This window comes from Scyliorhinus torazame, chromosome 25 (genome assembly GCF_047496885.1).
Source record: "Scyliorhinus torazame isolate Kashiwa2021f chromosome 25, sScyTor2.1, whole genome shotgun sequence".
NCBI lineage: Eukaryota > Metazoa > Chordata > Chondrichthyes > Carcharhiniformes > Scyliorhinidae > Scyliorhinus > Scyliorhinus torazame.
This window is the reverse complement of record NC_092731.1, coordinates 35,314,708-35,342,348: the sequence shown is the minus strand read 5'-3', so window position 1 is coordinate 35,342,348 and position 27,641 is coordinate 35,314,708. Positions and strand designations below refer to the sequence as shown.

The 27,641-nt window shown below is 53.5% G+C and overlaps 1 protein-coding gene across 4 annotated transcripts in view; it reads right to left on the bottom strand.

The window, feature by feature from the left end:
• Positions 1-27,641, bottom strand: part of LOC140402480 (synaptosomal-associated protein 25-like) — a 404,508-nt gene that overhangs the window by 35,632 nt on the left and 341,235 nt on the right. The gene's annotated exons all lie outside the window — the stretch shown is intronic.

The window sequence follows — 27,641 nt, the reverse complement described above, 5'->3', positions numbered from 1 at the left end:
GGCACCCTGCAGCTGTGAAGCAACAGTGCTAACCACTGTGCTATTGTGCCGCCCTATACTACAGATCAGCCTTAAGAGTTCCATTAGCAACATATAAAAATTGTTACAAGATCTAAAGAGTGAAGTTTCTGACTGTAGACCTCACAGCACTGATGAACATCAAACTTACTGGGTAAGTCCCATATTTATCAGTCTGGTTTGAGACGCACAGACCACCGTGTATGGGGCTCTCTCAACTCAATCTACAGAGAGGACCACAGGCCTACTTGCTGTGCTGTACACGTCCAGTACACCTCCCTAAATGAATGCCCAAGTGTGTCTGCACACTAGCTAGAGCCCATATTGCTTACCAACACAGAGTGCATATGGGATCCCTTTTGAAGGTTTAACTATGGTAATCTGAGCAGTCGGAGCTGACTGCATCACAGAGATGTGAGTGGATCCCAATTTCCCAAAGACCAGACCTGCTACCTTGAGACTAACCTGATCCCAAGTCACCTCACAGATTATAGACCTGGGACTGTAAAGAACATTAACCCGGCAAGCTCTCTGGACAGAGTAGGGGCCTAACTGACTAGCGATAGGTACATAACACAGGCACAGGGTGACCAACCATCCCACATATTCCAGCATCATCTTCTCATTTGGTCTTCCGTCCCGTGTATGGGTCAGGCATTCCCTAAACCGGTTTCTTTAGTGGATGGCTGATTCCGCGCCTGCATTGGGCCCCGCGTGAATATCGCTAGAGTCCCGGGGTGTCCTGGTAGTGAGTGCCCCCCTCCCACTCTTACCAGGTCAACGCCATCCCCCCCCCCCCGCCCCAATGTGTCTTCCCCACTCTCTCTGCACATCTGGGCAGCACGGTAGCACAGTGGTTAGCACAATTGCTTCACAACTCCAGGGTCCCAGGTTCGATTCCAGCTTGGGTCACTGTCTGTGCGGAGTCTGCACATCCTCCCCGTGTCTGCGTGGGTTTCCCCCCACAGTCCAAAGATGTGCAGGTTAGGTGGATTGGCCATGATAAATTGCCCTTAGTATCCAAAATTGCCCTGAGTGTTGGGAGGGGTTACTGGGTTGTGGGGATAGGGTGGAGGTGTTGACCTTGGGTAGGGTGCTCTTTCCAAGAGCCGGTGCAGACTCGATGGGCCGAATGGCCTCCTTCTGCACTGTAAATTCGATGATTTATCACAGGCCGGGTGATCTTTCGCCCACCTTGCTTGCCCCCAGGACTACTCCACATGGTTCCCAATCATTTGGCACAAAACCAGCAGCTCCCCCCCCCCCCCCCCCCCCCCCCCCCCGCACAAACAGCACCTTCAAAACCACTTGAGAGTCCGTACAGGAGAACGCAAGGAAAAATAAAACAAAACCAAAGAATGTCCAACCCAAAATACAGAGTGATCGCAGTGGGCTGTTAATAGTCACTGGGGGACCAATTACCTGGGCCTGGAATGAAATCTGATTGCTGCTGCATTTTGGCAGGTCAGGATAAAGAACGGTGAGGTTTCACAACAGATTGCCTCAAGAAAAGGCTACACGGAGAGCTCATTGTTTCCATGTCATACTCCAGTCCTCTAATGACACCCATTCACGATATAGTGGATCTCACCAACACTGGCTCCCCACTGAGGAAACAAAACCACTTAGCGCTTTAAGAACAGGAGTCGGAGGGCTCGTGGGATGGGCATCTGTGCAAATTGTAGGCTTCTAATCTGTCAGGGTCGCCGACGAGTAGAACGGATTAGCAGCAGTGTTCAAAATGCCGGCTGGCTCCTCGTGGATAAACCAGTTTCAAATCAACTGAGGGTCCAGATCTAGCACAGCGCTGAGGGAGTGCGGCTCTGTCTTTTAGGTGCCATCTGAAACCAGAGTCCTCTCCGCCCTCTCAAGTGGTTTTAATGGATCGTCCTGACTGACTAGAGCAGTGTGGGGGGGTTCTGGTGTCATGGGCTAATGTTTATCCCTCAACCAACATCACTAAAACCGATGATCTGATTGTCACCATACGGAGCTATAAAAATGCTAGTCTCACTGTCTGATGTTCTCCAGTACGTCCTCAAATGATTAATCTTCGTCTGTCAGCCGAAAAGGTAGACGCTGATAGCCCTTAAAGGTTACCCACCTCCTGTAGCAAACCCACAGCGTGCCGATCAGGAACAATGGAGACAGTGGTGGAGGGGCCGTGTCTCTGGACTAATAATTCAGAGGCCCAGTCCGAGGGTCAAATCCCACCAGCCAGCTGACAAGACTTTAAATCGAGCTCGTAAATCGGGAATCATAAAGTTAGTCTCTGCAATGGTGATCAGGAAACTGTCATCGATCGTTGTAAAAACGCATCTGGTTCACTAACGTCCCCTTTAGGGAAGGAAATCTGCCGTCCTCACCCGGCCTGGCCTACACGTGACTCCTGACTCCACAGCAACGTGGTTGGCTCTTAACTGCCCCCCTCTGAAATGGCCGAGAGAGACACTCAGTTCAAGGGCAGATAGGGGGGTGTCACAAATTCTGGGATGGCCCAGCGATGCCGACATCCCATAAACAAATAAGGAAACAAAATGGCTGGCATTAAATGTATTTTTCAGACCTTACTGTGTTGTGCACAGACTATCTTGCAGTTGTGAGTGATGTGGCACCTTGGAGATATGCAGATAACAATATCGTTCTTAACTTTTTTCGGATAATACAACAACAATTCTCTGCCCACACCGAGCCCCCAACTGTTTCCATAGCGGGTAATTCCCGGAACAGGTCGCTAGTCTGTTGCCAGAGGCTTACAGCTTGAGGGGCGACACTCCACATCCAATGTGTCTGACCAGGAATCTCTCCCACCCTTACCGCCAGCCATTGGCGTGTCCGGGAGGACTTGCAGGTTGACACACTCGCCCTGTTGGCCGTCTTGTGAACGCACCTTCCTTGGCCGTCAAGTGGGACTCGAACCCGGAGCTTCCGGCTGAGAGGCAGTGGCGTTAACCCCACTGCGTCACAAGAAGGTAAGAGCCCATTGGATCCAGGTTGGACGTTATTCTGGTGTCCAATGGTGTTCCGCAGGGATCGGTGCTGGGTCCCTGGCTGTAGTGCACATTAATGTCTCTGAATAATGTGGGGAGTTCGATCAGTAAGTTCGCAGATGACACAAAAACTGGTGGTAAATAGCGAGGAGGAAAGCCTTAGATTACAGGACGATATAGACGGACAGAAGAGTGACAAATGGAATTTAATCCTGCAAAGTGTGAGGTGATGCATTTTGGGAGGACAAACTGGACAAGGGAATGCACAATGAACGGTCGGATGCTGGGAAGTACAGAGGACCAGAGGTCCCTGGGGGTGCAGGTCCACAGATCCCTGAAGACAGTGGGACAGGTAGGTAAGGTGGTTAAGAAGCAGATGCGATACTTGTCTTTATTAACCGAGGCATAGAATACAAGAGCAGGGAGGATATGGTGGAGCTGTATAAAACACTGGTTAAGGCCCAGCTAGAGTACTGTGCTGAGTTCTCGTCGCCACACTATAGGAAGGATGTGATTGCACTGGAGAGGGTGCGGAGGAGATTCACCAGGATGTTGCCTGAGCTGGAGTGTTTCAGCTATGGAGAGAGGCTGGTTAGGCTCCTTTTCCTTGGAGCAGAGAAGGCTGATCGAGGTGTATAAAATTATGAGGGACATGGATAGGGTAGATAGGGAGGAACCCTCCCTTGGTGGAGGGATCAGTGACCAGGGGGCAGAGATTTAAGGTAAGGGGCAGGAGGTTTAGAGGGGATGTGAGGGGAAACCTTTTTACCCAGAGGGTGGTGGGAGTTTGGAACTCGCTGCCTGAAAGGGTGGTGGAGGCAGAGACCCTTATAACATTTAAGAAACAGACCAGTGCTGAAAGCTGGGATTACGATAGGTTCACGACAGTTGGCACAGACATGCTGGGCCGAAGGGCCTCTTTCTATGCCAGAGAACTCAGTGAGTCTGAGGCCTCCCGTTGTCTAGTACACAGAGCTGCATCTTTACCCACTCTAAGCCAGGAATGTCCGAACCTCATCCCCCCGCAGACTGAATGGAGCATTCCATGGTGTACGTGAAGCTTAAACTCCGATTTCAATCACTTGGTCACTTTTGAAAAATGCTGAAACTTTAAATGGAGTTTTTTCCCCCACATCACAGATCTCTCTTCTTGTTGCTGACTGGCCTGCTGGGTAATACCATCATTCTCAGTTTCTGTTTGAAATCTCTGACATCCGCAGGCTTCCTTTATATCTCCACACTGTTATCTTGGCATAGAACATAGCACAGTACAGGCCCTTCAGCCCACGATGTTGTGCCGACCATTTATCCTAATCCAAGATCAACCTAACCTACACCCCTTCAATTTACTGCTGTCCATGTGCCTGTCTAAGAGTCGCTTAAATGTCCCGAATGACTCTGACTCCACCACCTCTGCTGGCCGTGCGGCGGCTCGGGCATCCGTGGCTCCGGGAGCGTGGCTTTGGCTTCTTCAGCAGCTTCATCACCCCTAGTCGGGACCGGTGGGAGGACCGATCCACCTGGGAAGGGGGTGGCTGTGGCGTGCGCCGGTGGGAGGGTGGGATTGGTAGTGGGGGTGTGTGTGGGGACCCAGCGGGCGCCAGGTCCCGTAGGGAGACCGAATCCTGTCGGCCGTCGGGGTGCGCCACGTAGGCGTATTGAGGGTTAGCATGGAGGAGTGTGGAGGGCTTTTATGACGGTGGTTGCGGTCATGTCGGGGCAGGGAATGGCGAATGGGAACTGGGAGTACTCGGCAATCACGTTCAGGAAGTACGTGTTGTGGTCGGTGGACGGGGGGGGCTCTTTGAAGTCCATACTGAGGCGTTCAAAGGGATGAGGAGCCTTTATCAGGTGCGCTTTCTCTGGCCTATAGAAGTGCGGCTTGCACTCTGCGCAGATTTGGCAATTCCTGGTGGCTGTCCTGACCTCCTCGATGGAGTAGGGCAGGTAGCGGGTTTTAATGAAATGGAAGAATCGAATGACCCCCGGGTGGCAGAGGTCCTCGTGGAGGGCTTGCAGGCGGTCCACTTGTACATTGGCACATGTGCCAAGGGACAGGGCATCGGGAGGCTCGTTTAACTTCCCAGGGCGATATAAGATCTCATAGTTGTAGGTGGAGAGTTCAATCCTCCACCGTAAGATCTTGTCGTTCTTTATCTTGCCCCACTGTGCATTATCGAACATGAAGGCCACCGACCGTTGGTCTGTGAGGAGAGTGACTCTCCTGCCGGTCAGGTAATGCCTCCAGTGTCGCACAGCTTCTACTATGACCTGGGCCTCCTTTTCAACTGAAGCATGGCAGATTTCTGAAGCCTGGAGGGTACGGGAGAAGAAGGCCACGGGTCTGCCCGCTTGGTTGAGGGTGGCCGCCAGAGCTACGTCGGATGCGTCGCTTTCGACTTGGAAGGGGAGGGACTCGTCGATGGCGTGCATCGTGGCCTTTGCGATGTCCGCTTTGATGCGGCTGAAGGCCTGGCGGGCCTCTGCCGATAGGGGAAAAACCGTGGACTGGATTAGCGGGCGGGCCTTGTCCGCATATTTGGGGACCCACTGGGCATAATAAGAGAAAAATCCCAGGCAGCTTTTCAGGGCCTTGGAGCAGTGAGGGAGGGGGAACTCCATGAGGGGGCGTTTGCGTTCAGGGTCGGGGCCTCTAACTCCATCATGCACTAAGTAGCCGAGGATGGCTAGACGGTCGGTGCTGAACACGCATTTATCCTTGTTCTATGTGAGATTAAGGATTTTTGCGGTCTGGAGGAATTTTCGGAGGTTGGTGTCGTGATCCTGCTGGTCATGGACGCAGATGGTGACATTATCGAGGTACGGGAATGTGGCCTGTAAACCGTACCGGTCAACCATTCGGTCCATCTCCCGTTGGAAGACCGAGACTCCATTTGTGACACAGAAGGGAACCCTTAGGAAGTGATAGAGCCGCCCATCTGCCTCGAAGGCAGTGTACTTGCGGTCGCGAGGGCGGATGGGGAGCCGGTGGTAGGCGGACTTTAGATCCACCGTGGAAAAGACCTTGTATTGTGCGATCCTGTTGACCAGGTCGGATATGCGGGGGAGAGGGTACGCATCAAGCTGCGTATACCTGTTGATGGTCTGACTATAATCGATGACCATCCTATGCTTCTCCCCAGTCTTTACAACCACTACTTGAGCTCTCCAGGGACTGTTGCTAGCCTCAATGACACCTTCCCTCAGTAATCGCTGGACCTCCGACCTAACAGGTCCGGTCCTGGGCACTATACCGTCTGCTCCTGGTGGCGACGGGTTTGCAATCCGGGGTGAGGTTCGCAAACAGGGAAGGCGGATCGACCTTGAGGGGCGCGAGGCTGCAGACAGTGAGGGGGGGTATAGGGCCGCCGAATTTAAAGGTTAAGCTTTCGAGGTTGCATTGAAAATTTAACCCTAGGAGTGTGGCAGCGCAGAGGTGGGGAAGGACGTAGAGCTGGTAATTTTTAAACTCCCTTCTCTGGACCGTGAGGTTCGCTATGCAATACCCCTTGATCTCCACTGAATAAGACCCGGAGGCCAGGGAGATTGTTTGGTTAACTGGGTGAACAGGGAGCGAACAGCGCTTTACCGTGTTGGGGTGTATGAAGCTCTCCGTGCTCCCAGAGTTGATCAGACAGGATGTTTCATGCCCATTGATGAGCATGGTCGTCGTTGTAGTCGCGGGTATTCGGGGCCGTGACTGGTCCAGGGTCACCGAGGCTAGTCGTGGCTGAACTTGGATATTCTCCCCGGGCGGTGTGTGGTCATCCGAGTCAGGGTCCTGAGTCCAGCCAAGGTGGCGGCGCCCACTGGTCGCACATGTCGGCCGCCGCTGTCTCCACAGGCGAACCGGGCCCGCTGCCATTCCTCTCCTCACAGGCCATGTGCAATTCATGGGGGCAGCCATCTTGGATGACGTCTCAGGGCCCCGACTCGGCTGGCCATGTATCGCCTGATGAGATCTCCCAGCCAGCCATGTGTGATTCATGGGGGCAGCCATCTTGGATGACGACTCGGGTGGCCGTGTACCGCCTGACGAGATCTCTCAGCTTCTGCCACAACTTGCCTCAGTGAACCAGTCTCGGCCCCAAACGCTTTCAACCGCGACGACGTCGGTACTCATCAATGGGCACAAGACATCCTGCTTGATCGACTCTGGGAGCACGGAGAGCTTCATCCATCCCAATACGGTAAGACACTGCTCCCTCGCTGTACACCCGATTAAACAAAAGATCTCCCTGGCCGCTGGGTCCCACTCTGTGGCGATCTGGGGGTACTGCATAGCCAACCTCACGGTCCAGGGCACGGAGTTCAATAACTTCCGACTCTACGTCCTCCCCCATCTCTGCGCTGCCACACTCCTGGGACTGGACTCCCAGTGTAACCTGCAAAGTTTAACCTTCAAATTCGGCGGCCCCATACCCCCCCTCACTGTCTGCAGCCTCGCGACCCTCAAGGTCGACCCGCCTTCCCTGTTTGCAAACCTTACCCCCGATTGCAAACCCGTTGCCACCAGGAGCAGACGGTACAGCCCAGGATCGGACCTTCATTAGGTCGGAAGTGTGGTGATATACATCACTGTAAGTACACAAAGGGTTAATGTACATACACTACACCTAGCTAGACACTAGAGGGATCACCAGAGACATGGCACACACACAGTCAACCAATAGGTCAGTAAGATGGGACACGACCATTGGGCAGTCATGATACACACAGAGGTGACACTACCACAGGGGGGCATTACACCAACCCATATAAAAGGGCACATCACACATGCTCAGTCTCTTTCCAGTGGAGACACTCAGTGAGTACAGACACAGGGTTGAGAGAACATCACACCCACCACGTGGATTGTAGCAGACTGGTTCGTCAGTCTGAGTAGCTATAGAAGGATTAACAGTAGCGTCGAATCCAAGTAGGAGAATTGTTAATAGTTCAATAAACGTGTTGAAGCTATCTCCAAGTCTGAACCTTCCTTTGTCAGAGTGCACATCAAGGAAGCAGCTTCTGCTACTTCAAGAGCACAACAAAAGAGAAAGTCCAGCGGTTACTAAAGGAAGGCATTATCAAGGCCAGCAACAGCCCCTGGAGAGCTCAAGTGGTGGTTGTAAAGACTGGGGAGAAACATAAGATGGTCAAAGACTACAGTGAGACCATCAACAGGTATACGCAGCTCGACGCGTACCCTCTCCCCCGCATATCTGAAATGGTCAACCAGATAGCGCAGTACAAGGTTTTCTCCACAGTAGGCCTTAAATCAGCCTACCACCAGCTCCCCATTCGCCCGGACGACCGCAAGTACACTGCATTCAAAGCAGATGGGCGGCTCTACCACTTTCTAAGGGTTCCCTTTGGTGTCACAAATGGGGTCTCGGTCTTCCAACAGGAGATGGACCGAATGGTTGACCGGTACGGTCTGCGGGCCACGTTCCCGTACCTCGACAATGTCACCATCTGCGGCCACGACCAGCAGGACCACGACACCAACCTCCGCAAATTCCTCCATACCGCAAAAATCCTTAACTTAACCTATAACAAGGACAAATGCTGTTTAGCACCGATCGCCTAGCCATCCTCGGCTACGTAGTGTATGATGGAGTCATAGGCCCAGATCCCGAACGCGTGCGCCCCCTCATGGACTTTCCCCTCCCCCACTGCCCCAAGGCCCTGAAAAGTTTCCTGGGCTTCTTTGCTTATTACGCCCAGTGGGTCCCCAATTATGTGGACAAGGCCCGCCCACTAATCCAGTCCACGGTTTTTCCCCTATCGGCAGAGGCCCACCAGGCTTTCAGTCGCAACAAAGCAGACATCGCCAGGGTGACGATGCACGCATTCGATGAGTCCCTCCCCTTCCAGGTCGAGAGCGACGCATCAGACGTAGCTCTGGCTGCCACCCTCAATCAGGCGGGCAGACAAGTGGCCTTCTTTTCACGCACCCTCCACGCCTCAGAAATCCGCTATTCCTCCGTCGAGAAAGAGGCCCAAGCCATCGTCAAAGCTGTGCGGCATTGGAGGCACTACCTGGCTGGCAGGAGATTCATTCTCCTTACTGACCAACGGTCGGTAGCCTTCATGTTTGACAATGCACAGCGGGGCAAAATTAAGAATGATAAGATCTTACGGTGGCGGATCGAGCTCTCCAACTAGAATTACGAGATCTTGTATCGTCCCTGGAAGCTCAATGAGCCTCCTGATGCCCTGTCCCGCGGCACTTGTGCCAGTGTACAGGTAGACCGACTCCGGACCCTCCACGACAACCTCTGCCACCCGGTTCTTCCACTTTGTTAAAACCCGCAATCTGCCCTACTCCATCGAGGTCAGGGCCGTAACCAGAAACTGCCAAATCTGCGCGGAGTGCAAGCTGCACTTCTCCAGGCCAGAGAAAGCGCACCTGGTGAAGGCTTCCCGCCCCTTTGAACGCCTCAGCGTGGATTTCAAAGGGCCCCTTCCCTCCACCGACCGCAACACGTATTTCTTAAACGTGATTGATGAGTACTCCCGGTTCCCTTTCGCCATCCCCTGTCCCGACATGACGGCTGCCACCGTCATTAAAGCCCTCCACAGCATCGTTACCCTGTTCGGTTTCCCCGCCTACATCCATAACGATAGGGGGTCCTCCTTTATGAGCGACGAGCGGCGTCAATTCCTGCTCAGCAAGGGCATCGCCTCGAGCAGGACGACCAGTTACAACCCCCGGGGAAACGGTCAGGTAGAGAGGGAGAACGGGACGGTCTGGAAGGCCGTCCTACTGGCCCTACGGTCCAAGAATCTCCCAGTGTCCCGCTGGCAGAAGGTCCTCCCCGATGCACTTCGCTCCATCTGATCACTACTGTGCACTACTACCAACGAAACACCTCATGAACGTTGCCTTGCCTTCCCTAGGGAGTCCTCCTCGGGGACCTCATCAACGCAGCTCGACGCGTACCCTCTCCCCCGCATATCTGAAATGGTCAACCAGATAGCGCAGTACAAGATTTTCTCCACAGTAGACCTTAAATCCGCCTACCACCAGCTCCCCATTCGCCCGGACGACCGCAAGTACACTGCATTCGAAGCAGATGGGCGGCTCTACCACTTTCTAAGGGTTCCCTTTGGTGTCACAAATGGGGTCTCGGTCTTCCAACGGGAGATGGACCGAATGGTTGACCGGTACGGTCTGCGGGCCCAGACCCCAGACCCGTCCTACTCTGCAAACACGTATGGGCCCACAAGTCGGACCCACTGGTCGAGAGGGTACATCCCCCCCATGCTAACCCCCAGTACGCGTATGTGGCGCACCCCGACGGCCGACAAGACACGGTCTCCCTCCGGGATCTGGCCCCCGCTGGATCCCCCCACCCCCACCAACCCCAACCATTTTTTCACCGGCGCACACCACCGCAGCCCCCTTCCCAGGAGGATCCGTCCTCCCACCGGCCCCATCCGGATGCGATGAAGCTGAAGACGACACGCTCCCAGAGCCACGGAAGCCCGAGCCGACGCCAGCATCACCGCCGGGACTGCGACGATCGCAGAGGACGACCAGGGCCCCCGACCGGCTGATAGTTTCATTGTAAAATGAAATAATTGTCTGTAAATATGTGTATTGCATGTAAAGGCACCGAAGGGTACCGCTATAACCTCTACCACTGTAAAAGCAAGGCCACCACACCCGCCGGACTCTTTTTTAAACAGGGGGTGAATGTGGTCGTCTATATTAGGGGTATTGCGGTACCTAGGTGGGATGTACCTTATACTGTAGTATGAGTGGTGGGACCTGCCTGCTGGTTCCGCCCAGCAGGTGGAGCATTAGAGTCTGTGTTTCACCCACAGCAGTCATTTTGTACCGGAGCTGCTGGGGTAACTACTTGTTCATTAAAGCCTTCAATTGGACTACAATCTCGCTTCAGTAGTGGCTGATCGTACATCAGGTAGGTGGATTGGCCACACTAAATTGCCCCTTAATTGGGAAAAAATAATAATTGGGTACTCTAAATTTATTTTTTAAAAAGGGAGAGGTCAGTTTTGAAGTAAGTGAACAAGATGTAAGGATGGGGTTTTAGACATTGGTGGGAGAGGATATCGGGTCAGGGTGAGGCACTAAAGAACAAGGAAAAGTACAGCACAGGAACAGGCCCTTCGGCCCTCCAAGCCTGCGCCGACCATGCTGCCCGTCTAACGTAAAACCTTCTACACTTCCGGGGTCTGTATCCCTCTATTCCCATCCTATTCATGTATTTGTCAAGATGCCCCTTAAATGTCACTATCGTCCCTGCTTCCACCACCTCCTCCGGCAGCGAGTTCCAGGCACCCACCACCCTCTGTGTAAAAAACGTCCCTCGCACATCTCCTCTAAACTTTGCCCTTCGCGCCTTAAACCTATGCCCCCCAGTAATTGACTCTTCCACCCTGGGATTATCTGACACTGTTGGATTATCAGCAGGGGCGGGGGGTGCCGGGTCGGTGGGGAGGACACTACGGCCTATATCGTTCTATCTGATGAAACCACCCAATCTCATGCACAGTAAGAGGATCCCTCTGTGCCTGGAGCAGTGGATGGTGCCAATAGACAGCGAGTGCCCTGACAAGAGGTCTTCGCTCACAGACAGCCTGGTCCAAGGAATAAGGGTGATAACTGCACTACCCACTACCCCTGACCTCTCTGCTCTAAGCGTGTAATTGAGGAATGAATTATCTTCAGCGCAGTGGGCCGAGATTGCCCCAGAACCACACAACTTGTTTCCATGCGTAGCAATCTCACCTCTTTGATTTGGTTGGCAGATTAGGAGATTGAACTCAGGCATAAGGTGGCAACCCAGGTCTGCGACATTGGGACATGTCCCCATTAAATCCCTACAGTGCAGATAGAGGCCATTCGGTCCATCGAGTCTGCACTCCCCCGCCTTGGCCCTGTAACCCCACCCAACCTTCGAACGCTAAGGGGCAATTTTGACATGGCCAATCCACCCTAACCCGCACATCTTTGGCCTGTTGGAGGAAACCGGAGCACCTGGAGGAAACACACATGGGGAGAGCGTGCAGACTCCGCACAGACAGTGACCCAAGGCCGGAATTGAACCCGGGTCCCTGGCGCTGTGAGGCAGCAGTGCTAACCACTGTGTCACCGTGCCACCTTCAGATGAGTCTATGAGCTGAGAGAGAAAAGGTAACACTTGTATTGCGCCTGGCACATCCTTGCGACATCACAAAGTACTGTTCAGACAAGGAAGTATTTTTGAAGTGTTGTAATACAGGAAACACGGCAGCCAATTTGTGCAGAGCAAGATCCCAGAAACAGCGATGTGATTAAAATCCCAGATTATCCGTTTTGGTGATGTTTGGCCGGGACATGAGGGAGAACATCCCAGTTCTTGTACAAATAGTGGCCACGGGACCCTTTACATCCACCTGGGAGGAGGAGACGGAGCCCCATTTAATGCCTCAGTCGAAAACTGGCACCTCTGGTAGTACAGCCCTCCAACAGTGCTGCACTGGGAGCGTCCGCTTAGATCAGGCACTGGAGTCCCTGGAGCGGGATTTGAACTCTCAACCTTCAACACACCAGAGAACACCTGTGGTGTTATGCATCGCTGTAAATACACAAGGGGTTAATGCTCACACTTAAACTAGGTGAACACTAGAGGGAGCACCAGAGACATCATGACATGCAGACTTACAGCTAATGAACACTTAGAATAGGACACGACCAATAGGCAGTCAAGACACCCAGAGGTGACACTACCACAAGGGGGCAACCCATATATAAGGACAGGGCACACATGCTCTTTCTCTTTTCCACAAGCGACACTTAAAGAGAAGGACAGGGGCAGATCAGAAGCATCACACCCACCGCATGGCTTAGAGCAGACTGGTTAGTTAGATTGAGTTACTACAGCAAGATTAGCAGGAGAGTCAAACTCAAGTAGGAGAATTGTTAACTGTTCAATAAATGTGTTAAACCTATCTCCAAGTCTGAACCTTCCTTTGTCGGAGCTTACGTCAAGGAAGCAGCTTATGCTACATGAAGAAGCAGAACACAACAGACCCACTACAAACATGGGGCGACCAATCCTCCGTCAGGGTGAACAACCCAACCTGAGGGCCCCCAGGGTAACGCATTCCTCCGGGTTCTCGAACTCGAAGCCAGCCTGTCTGCAGTAACCGATGGCAACCGCGAAAGGAGCCCTGGTCGTCGGTTAGGCCCGAGGTGGAGCATTGTGGACAGTTCTGGGAACCACACTTTCAGAAAGGCGTCAAGGATAGTGAGGAAATTGGGAGTGGAACCTCAGCCATGTGAACAGACCAGGGGGAACCAAGGTTGTTCCCCTTCGAGAGGAGGAGGTCGGGAGGTTTACAGGAGCGTGGAAAAGTTATGAAGGATCTGAATAAAATAAATAAGGAGAAACAGTTCCGTTGGCATGGAGGGCAATTACGAGAAGTTACAGATTGAAGATAATTAACATAAGAACCAGGGCGGGGTAGTGGGGTTGGTGGTGAGGGTGGGGGAGATGAGCAGTATGTTAATGCAGTGAGTTGTCTCGGTGTGGAATGTGCTGCTTGATAGGATGGTGGGAGCTACCTTCAAAATGGGAAATTAGGAAGTGGCAAAGCAAAGAACTTTCAAAAAGGTATTGAGTAGATACTTAGAACAGGAACATTTCCAAGGCCATGAGGAGAGAGTGGGGGGAGTGGATCTAATTGGTTAATTTTTCAGAGTTGGGACAGGCACAGTATACTGAATGGGCTCTTTGGTATTGTCCTGTTCTCTACAAGAGGGAGAGGAAGTAATGGGAAGCTAAAAGGTGATTTAAAGCTTGACATTGCGGCAGTCAGCGTATAGAAGAGCTGTACATCTGCAGAGCACTCGGGAGAAGCTGGAGAAACAGGGTGGTACTGGGGACAGGCTGGCAGAGGGGGACAAGACATATAGGCCAAAATCAGGAACTACCAAGCAGGGCGCTGGCTTGAATCGATATTGGCTGCCTGCCTGAGCACTCAGGTCAACGCAGAAACTCATCATCGCTGCATGGAACTTCGCGATTACCCACTGACAGTAGTTATCATGTTTACACAAAAGGACTAAAGACCATGCTATGAATGTGTAACTTCGGGACAGTAAAGATCTACCTTGCAGCAGGACGAACAATGAACAAAGACGCCATTAGGATTCGTAATGGGCTAATAGCTGGTCAGACAAGAGTGTCTCAGAGGGCAATGGATCTTGACTGAATCACCCTGGCTGAACAGAAGTATCCTGTTTATTCCTATTAATGAGTTTAAATCCTGATGGGACAATAGGTCTCAGGCCAGATATGTGTGTGTGTATCATGGGGGGAGATTCTCCCAGCCCTGGGCCGGGCCGGAGAATCCCTGCGAACGGGCCACGCCGCCCCGACGCCGACCATTGGCGCCGGCGTAGTTGGCGTGGCGCCGGTCACGGGCCGCTCTACGTGACCGGCCCGCCAATTCTCCGGCCCGAGCGGCCGTAAGAAATGGGCCGAGTCCCGCCGGCGCCGTTCTAACCTGCTCTGGGCTGACGGGACCTCGGCGTGGAAGGGTCGGGTGGCGGCCTGTGGGAGGGGGGGGGGGGCTCCGATGTGGCCTGGCCCGCGATCGGGGCCCACCGATCGGCGGGCCGGCCTCTGTGGCTGGGGACCTCCTTTCCTACGCGCCGGCCCCTGTAGCCCTGCGCCATGTTGTGTTGGGGCCGGCGCGTTGAAGGAGGCCACTTCGCAGGCGCGCGTTGGCGCCGGTGCCACGGCGCATGTCCTCATTGACGCGGGCACAACTGCGCATTCGCGGATCCCGCGGCGCACTGTTCGCGCTGGGATCTGCAGCTGGAGCGGCGGGAATCGCACCAGCGCCGTGCTGGCCTCCTGCAGGGGCCAGAATTAGTCCTGGGAGCGGCCCGTTCACGTCGCCGTAAAACGAGACGCCGTTTACGACGGCGTGGACACTCTGCCGTGTGATTGGAGAATCCCGCCCCATGGCTCAGCGCGAGAACCTGTATAAAAGAAGCAACGTCGGAATACATCATCAACGACAACCTGGGAACCCCCAGGAGCAACCAGCGCGGAAGAGGCTGAGAACTCAGAGAAGAAGAGCTCCACATCGAGCGCTCGCAGCCTGGCCAGCCTCCTTCGGCACGGTAGCACAGTGGTTAGCATAGTTGCTTCACAGCTCTAGGGTCCCGGGTTCGATTCCCGGCTTGGGTCACTGTCTGTGCGGAGTCTGCACGTTCTCCCCGTGTGTGCGTGGGTTTCCTCTGGGTGCTCCGGTTTCCTCCCGCAGTCCAAAGATGTGCGGGTCAGGTGGATTGGCCGTGCTAAAGTGTCCCTCAGTGTCCAAAAAGTTTGGGTGGGGTTCTTGGGAAAATGTGGAGGTGTGGTCTTGGGTAGGGTGCTCTTTCCAAGGGCCACTGCAGACTCGATGGGGCCTCCTTCTACACACTGGTTTACGATGGCGGGTAATACCTAAAGCTCAGCTGTGAATCTGAGACACATTCTGTGTGATCGATTTTGAAGATTGGAAGACACAAATAAAATAAAGTTAAAGCGAACAGTGTGTGTATTTTCTTGTGTCATTGAAGCTAATCGAGAAGGGTTTTCTCGGTCAACATAACATCCGTGCAGCTCTTGAACAAGTACGATATAACAGGAGAGCGGAAGCCAGTGCTGGTATGCGGGAAGCATCACAAATTATTTCTGGTGCACACATTTTGTTTGTGCAACATGGGGGAACTACAGATGGAACGGCTGAAGTATTTATTTGAGGGCACGAGGGTCCCTGAGGGCGATCAGGATCATGCTGAAGGATCGCGCTTTTTCAATTTGTGCCTGCTGGGCCCAAGTGCCGCCTCGATATCACAAAATAACGCTTAAACACGTAGGAGCACTTTTTCAATCTCAAAGCGCCCAGCCCTCTCATTTCTTCCCAGATGCTTGAGGTCGTGGTCGAGTGTGTTTAGCTCGTGTGTCGATCGCCAGAACCTGTGTTTCCAAAGCATCCAATAGGATGCTTGGGCGTGTTTCGATTGAAATTTCGATGTGAAATTAAGCATCTCAACAAACGGAGCAATTGGATAACTTAATGAAGAGATTTAGTGTAACAAATCATAATGCTTTGGTATCGTCGGAGTTTCTACTATTTAAATATATCAGGACAATGTTACATTATAGATAGTGCACATCCTATCTATCACGCAATACATAATAGAAACTCTCCAGTGCAGAAGGAGGCCATTCGGCCCATCGAGTCTGCACCGACCCTTGGAAAGAGTAACCTACCCAGGCCCATGCCCTGACCCAATCCCCGTAACCCCACCTAACCTTTTGGACACTAAGGGGCAACTTAGCACGGTCAATCCACCTAACCTGCACGTCTTTGGACTGTGGGAGGAAACCGGAGCACCCGGAGGAAACCCACGCAGACACGGGGAGAACGTGCAGACTCCGCACTTGACAGGTCAGAATTGAACCCGGGTCCCTGGCGCTGTGGGGCAGCAGTGCTAACCACCGTGCTACAAATACTGAGCAAAGTGTGCTCTGCACACACTTGGTTCCACAATTATAGACTTCTTCTGACGTTGAATGACAAGAGATTTATTATTTTAATGCTCAATTTTGTTTATATAACTGTTATCCCAAAACCTGGTTGAAAGGACACAGCGCAGCGCAAGACATAAACCAAGGTTCAAAAGATTGGGAAAGAAGACAGTTCCGGGTGCGGCGATGACCAGCTAAGTCGCACGTTTCGGCAGCTCCCGGTGGAACGGACTTTTGGGCTCTTAATAGGAGCCCCAACGGCAATTCTAACGGCAAAAAACACTGTGCGGTAATCCAGAAGGGAATCCCCCCTGGACACGGATGGAAAAAAGAGAGGAAAGTGGCCGGATTGCGGTGGATCCTCTAGAGCAGCGGCCAGGAAGGCAAGCACAAAGCAAGATGGCGTCGGAAGGAGGCAGTTTAATATGGGGCCCTGACCAACAAGAGTTCCTACGGCGTTGCGTGGAAGAACTCAAAAAGGAGATGAAGAAGGAGCTGTTGGCCCCGATATTACAAGCGATTGAGGGGCTAAAGGAGGAGCAAAAGACCCAGGAACAGGAGCTTCGGGTCGTGAAGGCAAAGGCTGCTGAGAATGAGGACGACATACAGGGCCTGGTGGTGAAGACGGAGATGCACGAGGCACAACACAAAAGGTGTGTGGAAAGGCTGGAGGTGCTGGAGAATAATGCGAGGAGGAAGAATTTAAGGATTCTTGGTCTTCCCGAAGGTGTAGAAGGGGCGGACGTCGGGGCATATGTGAGCACGATGCTGCACTCGTTAATGGGATCGGAGGCCCCGACGGGTCCGCTGGAGGTGGAGGGAGCCTATCGAGTTATGGCGCGAAGACCGAGGGCTGGAGAAATTCCTCGAGCCATAGTGGTGAGATTTCTCCGATATAAGGACAGAGAGATGGTCCTCAGATGGGCAAAGAAAACTCGGAGCAGTAGGTGGGAGAACGCGGTGATCCGCGTGTATCAAGATTGGAGTGCGGAGGTGGCGAGAAGGAGGGCAAGCTTTAATCGGGCCAAGGCGGTGCTGCACAAACGGAAGATTAAATTTGGAATGCTGCAACCGGCAAGACTGTGGGTCACACATCAAGGGAAACACCACTACTTCAAAACGGCAGATGAGGCGTGGACATTTATTGTCGAGGAGAAACTGGAGCCAGAAAAAGAACGTTTGGGACAAAGTGGGGGGGTGAATATGTGGGATGAAGGGGGGGAAAAGAGGGAAGAGATGACTTCCCAAGTTGTTAATCCTGCGACCCTGTAACTTTTCTCTCTTCCCCATGTCGTGGGGGAGGGAGGATGAGGAACTGAGGGCGCCGGCCATTGGGGGCGGGGCTAAAAGGGAAGCGCGGGCTTTGTTCCCGCGCTATGGTAATCACGGCGGGAACAGGGAAGCAGGAAGGAGGGGGCCTCGCACAGTGTGAGCCGAGGTCACGGGGGGAAGCCGAGGTCGGCCAGAGTTTGCTGACTTCTGGGAGCAACATGGGGGGTGCAATTACGCTAGTTTGGGATCTAGCGGGGGGGGGGGTTAACTGGGTTGCTGCTGCTGGGGAGAAGGGGGAGCTGGTATGGGGGGGGGGGGTGGTCGGGGCGGGGGGGCGCCGCTTGGGGGAGATACGGCTACGTGGGAACCGGGTGAGGAACTGGATTGAAAAAGGAGATGGCTAGTCGTCAAGGGGGGGGGGCGGTAAAGAGCCCCCCAACCCGGTTGATTACTTGGAATGTGAGAGGGCTGAACGGGCCGATTAAGAGGGCACGGGTACTCGCACACCTAAAGAAACTTAAGGCAGATGTGGTTATGCTTCAGGAGACGCATCTGAAGCTGATAGACCAGATCAGACTACGCAAAGGATGGGTGGGGCAGGTGTTTCATTCGGGGCTAGACGCAAAAAACAGGGGGGTGGCCATACTAGTGGGGAAGCGGGTAATGTTTGAGGCAAAGACTATAGTGGCGGATAGTGGGGGCAAATTGCAAGGGGAGGCGGTGGTATTAGTGAACGTGTATGCCCCGAACTGGGATTATGCCAATTTTAAGAAGGGTATGTTGGGACGCATCCCGGACCTAGAGGCGGGAAAGTTGGTAATGGGTGGAGACTTTAATACGGTGCTGGACCCAGGGCTGGACAGATCGAGGTCCAGGACCGGAAGGAGGCCGGCTGCAGCTAGGGTGCTTAAGGACTTTATGGAGCAGATGGGAGGAGTAGACCCCTGGAGATTTAGTAGACCTAGGAGTAAGGAGTTTTCGTTTTTCTCCTATGTCCACAAAGTTTATTCACGAATAGATTTTTTTGTTATGGGAAGGGCACTGATCCCAAAGGTGACGGGGACGGAGTACACGGCTATAGCCATTTCGGATCATGCTCCACATTGGGTGGACCTGGAGATAGGGGAAGAAAAACAACAGCGTCCACCCTGGAGAATGGACATGGGATTATTGGCAGATGAGGGGGTGTGTTTAAGGGTGAGGGGGTGTATTGAAAGGTACTTGGAACTCAATGATAATGGGGAGGTACAGGTGGGAGTGGTCTGGGAGGCGTTGAAGGCAGTGGTTAGAGGGGAGCTGATATCTATTAGGGCACATAAAGGAAAGCAGGAGGGTAGGGAAAGGAAGCGGTTGTTGAAAGAACTTCTGAGGGTGGACAGACAATATGCGGAGGCACCGGAGGAGGGACTGTACAGGGAAAGGCAATGGCTACATGTAGAATTTGACTTGTTGACTACGGGTAATGCAGAGGCACAACGAAGGAAGGCACAGGGTGTACAGTACGAATACGGGGAGAAGGCGAGCAGGTTGCTGGCCCACCAACTGAGGAAAAGGGGAGCAGCGAGGGAGATAGGGGGGGTGAGAGATGAGGAGGGAGAGACGGAGCGGGGAGCGGAGAGAGTGAATGGAGTGTTCTAGGCATTTTATGAAAGATTATATGAAGCTCAGCCCCCGGATGGGAAGGAGAGAATGATGTGCTTTCTGGATCAGCTGGAATTTCCTAAGGTGGAGGAGCAGGAGAGGGTAGGACTGGGAGCACAGATTGAGACGGAGGAAGTAGTGAAAGGGAATGGGAGCATGAAGGCGGGGAAGGCCCCGGGACCAGATGGATTCCCAGTTGAATTCTATATGAAATATATGGACTTGCTGGCCCCGCTACTGATGAGAACCTTTAATGAGGCGAGGGAAAGGGGGCAGCTGCCCCCGACTATGTCAGAGGCAACGATATCGCTCCTCCTAAAGAAGGAAAAAGACCCGCTGCAATGCGGGTCCTACAGGCCCATTTCCCTCCTGAATGTGGACGCTAAGATTCTGGCCAAGGTAATGGCAATGAGGATAGAGGATTGTGTCCCGGGGGTGGTTCATGAGGACCAAACTGGGTTTGTGAAGGGGAGACAGCTGAACACGAATATACGGAGGCTGTTAGGGGTAATGATGATGCCCCCACCAGAGGGGGAAGCGGAGATAGTGGTGGCGATGGATGCCGAGAAAGCATTTGATAGAGTGGAGTGGGATTATTTGTGGGAGGTGCTGAGGAGATTTGGCTTTGGGGATGGGTATATCAGGTGGGTACAGTTGCTGTATAGGGCCCCGATGGCGAGCGTGGTCACGAATGGACGGGAGTCTGACTATTTTCGGCTCCATAGAGGGACGAGGCAGGGATGTCCTCTGTCCCCGTTATTGTTTGCACTGGCGATTGAACCCCTGGCCATAGCATTGAGGGGTTCCAGGAAGTGGAGGGGAGTACTCAGGGGGGGGAGAAGAACACCGGGTATCTCTGTATGCGGATGATTTGTTGCTATATGTGGCGGACCCGGCGGAGGGGATGCCAGAGATAATGCGGATACTTGGGGAGTTTGGGGATTTTTCAGGGTATAAACTGAACATGGGGAAAAGTTAGCTGTTTGTGGTGCATCCAGGGGAGCAGAGCAGAGAGATAGAGGATTTACCATTGAGGAAGGTAACAAGGGACTTCCGGTACTTGGGGATCCAGATAGCCAAGAATTGGGGTACATTACACAGGCTTAATTTAACGCGGTTGGTGGAACAGATGGAGGAGGACTTTAAGAGATGGGACATGGTATCCCTGTCACTGGCAGGGAGGGTGCAGGCGGTTAAAATGGTGGTCCTCCCGAGATTCCTCTTTGTGTTTCAGTGCCTCCCGGTGGTGATCACGAAGGCTTTTTTCAAAAGAATCGAGAAGAGTATTATGAGTTTTGTGTGGGCTGGGAAGACCCCGAGAGTGAGGAGGGGATTCTTGCAGCGTAGTAGAGACAGGGGGGGGCTGGCACTACCGAGCCTAAGCGAGTACTACTGGGCCGCCAATGTTTCAATGGTGTGTAAGTGGATGGGAGAAGGGGAGGGAGCGGCATGGAAGAGATTGGAGAGGGCGTCCTGCAGGGGGACTAGCCTACAAGCTATGGTGACGGCGCCGTTGCCGTTCTCACCAAAGAAATACACCACAAGCCCGGTGGTGGTGGCTACATTGAAAATTTGGGGGCAGTGGAGACGACATAGGGGAAGGACGGGAGCCTCGGTGCGGTCCCCGATAAGAAACAATCATAGGTTCGTTCCGGGGAGAATGGATGGGGGATTTGGAGCATGGCAAAGAGCTGGGGTAGTACAACTGAGAGACCTGTTTGTAGATGGGACATTTGCGAGTCTGGGAGCGCTGACGGAAAAATATGGGTTGCCCCAAGGGAATGCATTTCGGTACATGCAATTGAGGGCTTTTGCGAGGCAACAGGTGAGGGAATTCCCACAGCTCCCGACGCAGGAGGTGCAGGATAGAGTGATCTCAGAGACATGGGTGGGGGATGGTAAGGTGTCGGACATATACAGGGAAATGAGGGACGAGGGGGAGATCATGGTAGATGAGCTGAAAGGGAAATGGGAAGAAGAACTGGGGGAGGAGATTGAGGAGGGGCTGTGGGCTGATGCCCTACGTAGGGTAAACTCATCGTCCTCGTGTGCCAGGCTAAGCCTGATACAATTTAAGGTGTTACACAGGGAGCATATGACTGGAGCACAGCTTAGTAAATTTTTGGGGGTAGAGGATAGGTGTGCGAGATGCTCGAGAAGCCCAGCGAATCACACCCACATGTTCTGGTCATGCCCGGCACTACAGGGGTTCTGGGTGGGGGTGGCAAAGGTGCTTTCGAAGGTGGTGGGGGTCCGGGTCGAACCAAGCTGGGGGTTGGCTATATTTGGGGTTGCAGAAGAGCCGGGAGTGCAGGAGGCGAGAGAGGCTGACGTGTTGGCCTTTGCGTCCCTAGTAGCCCGGCGCAGGATACTGTTAATGTGGAAGGAAGCCAAACCCCCGGGGTTGGAGACCTGGATAAACGACATGGCAGGGTTTATAAAGTTAGAACAGATTAAGTTCGTGTTAAGGGGTTCGGCTCAGGGGTTCACCAGGCGGTGGCAACCGTTCGTCGATTACCTCACAGAAAGATAGAGGGAATGGAGAAGAAGTAGACAACAGCAGCAACCCGGGGGGGGGGGGGAATCGGACGGACTCTCAGGGATGTTATTGTATATGTATAGGTATTTGGTATATGTAATTGTATATTGGATTGTCGGATTGTATTTTTGGAGAGTATTTATTTTGGATAAGGCAGTTGCCATTCAGTTTAGATTTTGTTTTTGTTTATATATTATTTATTTATTTGTTTAAAACTGGCCACGGTTATTTATATTGCTTTATTGCTGTGTAAAAGAAACACTACGTACTGTTACGTTTGGCCAAAAATCTTGAATAAAAGATATTTTTTAAAAAAAGATTGGGAAAGAAGCGATTAGCCACTGCCGGGTTTGTGATATACGAGGCTGGATGTATGTGCAGATGGGAAAACTGATGGTGTTTCAGATCAGCAGGTCTACCATCCTGAGAAAGAGGGTGTTAAAGTGAAAGATACATTGGTGGGTTTCAGCAAAGTGGGTATTTAAAATTCTCATTCTTGTGTTCTCTCCATGGCCTACCTCTGGAATCTCCTCCATTCCGACAACCCTACGAGAGCGTGTGCGTGCCACCAATTCGGGCCTCTTTGCACAGCCCTGATTTTCTTCAACTTTCCGTTAGTGGCCACGCCTTCAGCCATCTCGGCCTCAAAGCCCTGCAATCCACTCCTTCAATCTCTCAGCATCCTCCTTGAAAATGACCCAATGACCTCTTTGACCAAGCCTATGGTGGTGATTGTGCCTTTAAGGGCAACACAGCAGAAGAGGCTCACCTGCCTTGGGGGACCAATTGGGTCGCAGAGTGGGCAATCACCCCAGGGGGTGGAGTTATAACTTCGGCAGAAGATAGGAAGGGTCTAGAGCAGGGCAGCACGGTGGGGCAGTGGGTTAGCACTGCTGCCTCAGGGCGCCGAGGTCCCAGGTTCGATCCCGGCTCTGCGTCACTGTCCATGTGGAGTTTGCACGTTCTCCCCGTGTTTGTGTGGGTCTCGCAAAGATGTGCAGGGTAGGTGGATTGGCCACGCTAAATTGCCCCTTAATTGGAAAAAATGAATTGGGTACTCGAAATCAATTTTAAAAAGGGACTCGGGTAGCCGGGTGAGTGGGTGTTGTAGGGTAGCCGGGTGGGTGGGTGGGTGTTGTAGGGTAGCCGGGTGGGTGGGTGGGTGTTGTCGGGTAGCCGGGTGGGTGTTGTAGGGTAGCCGGGTGGGTGGGTATTGTAGGGTAGCCGGGTGGGTGGGTGTTGTAGGGTAGCCGGGTGGGTGGGTGCTGTAGGGTAGCCGGGTGAGTGGGTGTTGTAGGGCAGCCGGGTGGGTGGGTGGGTGTTGTAGGGTAGCCGGGTGGGTGGGTGTTGTAGGGTAGCCGGGTGGGTGGGTGTTGTAGGGTAGCCGGGTGGGTGGGTGTTGTAGGGTAGCCGGGTGGGTGGGTGTTGTCGGGTAGCCGGGTGGGTGGGTGGGTGTTGTAGGGCAGCCGGGTGGGTGTTGTAGGGTCGCCGGGTGGGAGGGTGTTGTAGGGTAGCCGGGTGGGTGGGTGTTGTAGGGTAGCCGGGTGGGTGGGTGTTGTCGGGTAGCCGGGTGGGTGTTGTAGGGCAGCCGGGTGGGTGTTGTAGGGTAGCCGGGTGGGAGGGTGTTGTAGGGTAGCCGGGTGGGTGTTGTAGGGCAGCCGGGTGGGTGGGTGTTGTAGGGTAGCCGGGTGGGTGGGTGTTGTCGGGTAGCCGGGTGGGTGGGTGTTGTCGGGTAGCCGGGTGGGTGGGTGCTGTAGGGTAGCCGGGTGGGTGTTGTAGGGTAGCTGGGTGGGTGGGTGCTGTAGGGTAGCCGGGTGGGTGGGTGTTGTAGGGTAGCCGGGTGGGTGTTGTCGGGTAGCCGGGTGGGTGGGTGCTGTAGGGTAGCCGGGTGGGTGTTGTAGGGTAGCTGGGTGGGTGCTGTAGGGTAGCCGGGTGGGTGGGTGTTGTAGGGTAGCCGGGTGGGTGCTGTAGGGTAGCCGGGTGGGTGGGTGTTGTAGGGTAGCCGGGTGGGTGGGTGTTGTAGGGTAGCCGGGTGGGTGGGTGTTGTAGGGTAGCCGGGTGGGTGGGTGCTGTAGGGTAGCCGGGTGGGTGGGTGTTGTAGGGTAGCCGGGTGGGTGGGTGTTGTCGGGTAGCCGGGTGGGTGGGTGTTGTAGGGTAGCCGGGTGGGTGGGTGTTGTAGGGTAGCCGGGTGGGTGGGTGTTGTCGGGTAGCCGGGTGGGTGTTGTAGGGTAGCCGGGTGGGTGTTGTAGGGCAGCCGGGTGGGTGGGTGTTGTAGGGTAGCCGGGTGGGTGTTGTAGGGTAGCCGGGTGGGAGGGTGTTGTAGGGTAGCCGGGTGGGTGTTGTAGGGCAGCCGGGTGGGTGGGTGTTGTAGGGTAGCCGGGTGGGTGTTGTCGGGTAGCCGGGTGGGTGGGTGTTGTCGGGTAGCCGGGTGGGTGGGTGTTGTAGGGTAGCCGGGTGGGTGGGTGTTGTAGGGTAGCCGGGTGGGTGGGTGTTGTCGGGCAGCCGGGTGGGTGGGTGTTGTAGGGCAGCCGGGTGGGTGGGTGGGTGTTGTAGGGTAGCCGGGTGGGTGGGTGTTGTAGGGTAGCCGGGTGGGTGGGTGCTGTAGGGTAGCCGGGTGGGTGGGTGCTCTCGGGCAGCCGGGTGGGCGGGTGCTGTAGGGTAGCCGGGTGAGTGGGTGGGTGTTGTAGGGTAGCCGGGTGGGTGGGTGTTGTAGGGTAGCCGGGTGGGTGGGTGCTGTAGGGTAGCCGGGTGGGAGGGTGGGTGTTGTAGGGTAGCCGGGTGGGTGGATGGGTGTTGTAGGGTAGCCGGGTGGGTGTTGTAGGGTAGCCGGGTGGGTGGGTGCTGTAGGGTAGCCGGGTGGGTGGGTGTTGTAGGGTAGCCGGGTGGGTGGGTGTTGTAGGGTAGCCGGGTGGGTGGGTGTTGTAGGGTAGCCGGGTGGGTGGGTGTTGTAGGGTAGCCGGGTGAGTGGGTGTTGTAGGGTAGCCGGGTGGGTGGGTGTTGTAGGGTAGCCGGGTGGATGGGTGCTGTAGGGTAGCCGGGTGGGTGGGTGGGTGGGTGGGTGTTGTAGGGTAGCCGGGTGGGTGTTGTAGGGAGCCGGGTGGGTGGGTGTTGTAGGGTAGCCGGGTGGATGGGTGTTGTAGGGTAGCCGGGTGAGTGGGTGTTGTAGGGTAGCCGGGTGAGTGGGTGTTGTAGGGTAGCCGGGTGAGTGGGTGTTGTAGGGTAGCCGGGTGGGTGGGTGTTGTAGGGTAGCCGGGTGAGTGGGTGTTGTAGGGTAGCCGGGTGGATGGGTGTTGTAGGGTAGCCGGGTGGGTGGGTGTTGTAGGGTAGCCGGGTGGGTGGGTGTTGTAGGGTAGCCGGGTGGGTGTTGTAGGGTAGCCGGGTGGGTGTTGTAGGGTAGCCGGGTGGGTGGGTGTTGTAGGGTAGCCGGGTGGGTGTTGTAGGGCAGCTGGGTGGGTGTTGTAGGGTAGCCGGGTGGGTGTTGTAGGGTAGCCGGGTGGGTGTTGTAGGGTAGCCGGGTGGGTGGGTGTTGTAGGGTAGCCGGGTGGGTGTTGTAGGGTAGCCGGGTGGGTGTTGTAGGGTAGCCGGGTGGGTGTTGTAGGGTAGCCGGGTGGGTGGGTGCTCTCGGGCAGCCGGGTGGGTGGGTGCTCTCGGGTAATTGGGTGGGTGGGTGCTCTCGGGTAATTGGGTGGGTGGGTGGATTCCTCTGCTGTTGTACAGTTTTTCTTTGTAATAAATACCCTTTGTGGTTCCAATGCAATCTGTGAACCTGCATCATCACCTCTGGCGATGAGGACAGGATTATGGCAACACTGCCTCTGGTCCGACACCTGAGAGTATCCTGTTTTCGTCAAAGTCTGAAGAACAATGTACTTACCCGAATGCCTGTCTTTGGGCTAATGGACCCCTTTGAGACGTTGAGATATTGCCAGACCCTGCAGGGCAGATGTGGAACACTGGGGAAAAAAAGAACTTTCCAAAAGGCCCGAAGGAATGTCCTGTCGAGGTTGCTGAAAGAGCTTTCGAGCCGTACGAGTGAAGTTTTAAAAGTTCAAAAAAAGTTGAAAAAGAGCAGCCAGGTTCGTGCCAAAGTTCTAACAGCGTGAGAGAAAAACAGCAGCTGACAGCTGAGCGAAAAATAGATGACAGCTTTAAAGGGGTAATGCGTTTAAAGGGGTAATGCGTTTAAAGGGTAATGTAGTTAAAGGGGTAATGTAGTTAAAGGGGTAATGCATTTAAAGTGACAATGCGTTTAAAGTGGCAATGCGTTTGAAGTGGCAATGCGTTTAAAGGGGTAATGTAGTTAAAGGGGTAATGTAGTTAAAGGGGTAATGCGTTTAAAGGAAAAGGAAAGGAAAATCACTTATCGTCACAAGTAGAAGTAGAAGGGGGCAGCATGGTAGCATTGTGGATAGCACAATTGCTTCACAGCTCCAGGGTCCCAAGTTCGATTCCGGCTTGGGTCACTGTCTGTGCGGAGTCTGCACATCCTCCCCGTGTGTGCGTGGGTTTCCTCCGGGTGCTCCGGTTTCCTCCCACAGTACAAAGATGTGCAGGTTAGGTGGATTGGCCATGATAAATTGCCCTTAGTGTCCAAAATTGCCCTTAGTGTTGGGTGGGGTGACTGGGTTATGGGGATAGGGTGGAGGTGTTGACCTTGGGTTGGGTGCTCTTTCCAAGAGCTGGTGCAGTCTCGATGGGCCGAATGGCCTCCTTCTGCACTGTAAATTCTATGTTATTTCTATGTTACTGTGAAAAGCCCCTAGTCGCCACATTCCGGCACCTGTTCGGGGAGGCTGTTCCAGGAATTGAACCGTGCTGCTGGCCTGCCTTGGTCTGCTTTCAAAGCCAGCGATTTAGCCCTGTGCTAAACAGCCCCTAATGCGTTTAAAGTGACAATGCGTTTAAAGGGGTAATGCGTTTAAAGTGACAATGCATTTAAAGGGGTAAGGTGTTTAAAGGGGTAATGCATTTAAAGGGGTAAGGTGTTTAAAGGGGTAATGCATTTAAAGTGACAATGCGATTAAAGGAGTAATGTGTTTAAAGGGATAATTCGTTTAACGTGGCAATACTTTTAAAGTGGCAATGCAGTGAAAGGGGTCATGTATTTAAAGGGGCAATGCGTTTAAAGTGACAATGTATTTAAAGTGACAATGCGTTTTAAGGGACATTTCGTTTAAAGTGACAATGCATTTAAAGTGACAATGCGTTTAAAGGGGTAATGCGTTTAAAGGGGCAATGCGTTTAAAGTGACAATGCGTTTAAAGGGGCAATGCGTTTAAAGTGACAATGCGTTTAAAGGGGCAATGCGTTTAAAGTGACAATGGGTTTAAAGTGACAATGCGTTTAAAGGGGTAATGCGTTTAAAGTGACAATGCGTTTAAAGGGGCAATGCGTTTAAAGGGGTAATGCGTTTAAAGGGGCAATGCGTTTAAAGTGACAATGCGTTTAAAGGGGCAATGCGTTTAAAGTGACAATGCGTTTAAAGGGGCAATGCGTTTAAAGTGACAATGGGTTTAAAGTGACAATGGGTTTAAAGTGACAATGCGTTTAAAGGGGTAATGCGTTTAAAGTGACAATGCGTTTAAAGGGGCAATGCGTTTAAAGTGACAATGCGTTTAAAGGGGCAATGCGTTTAAAGTGACAATGCGTTTAAAG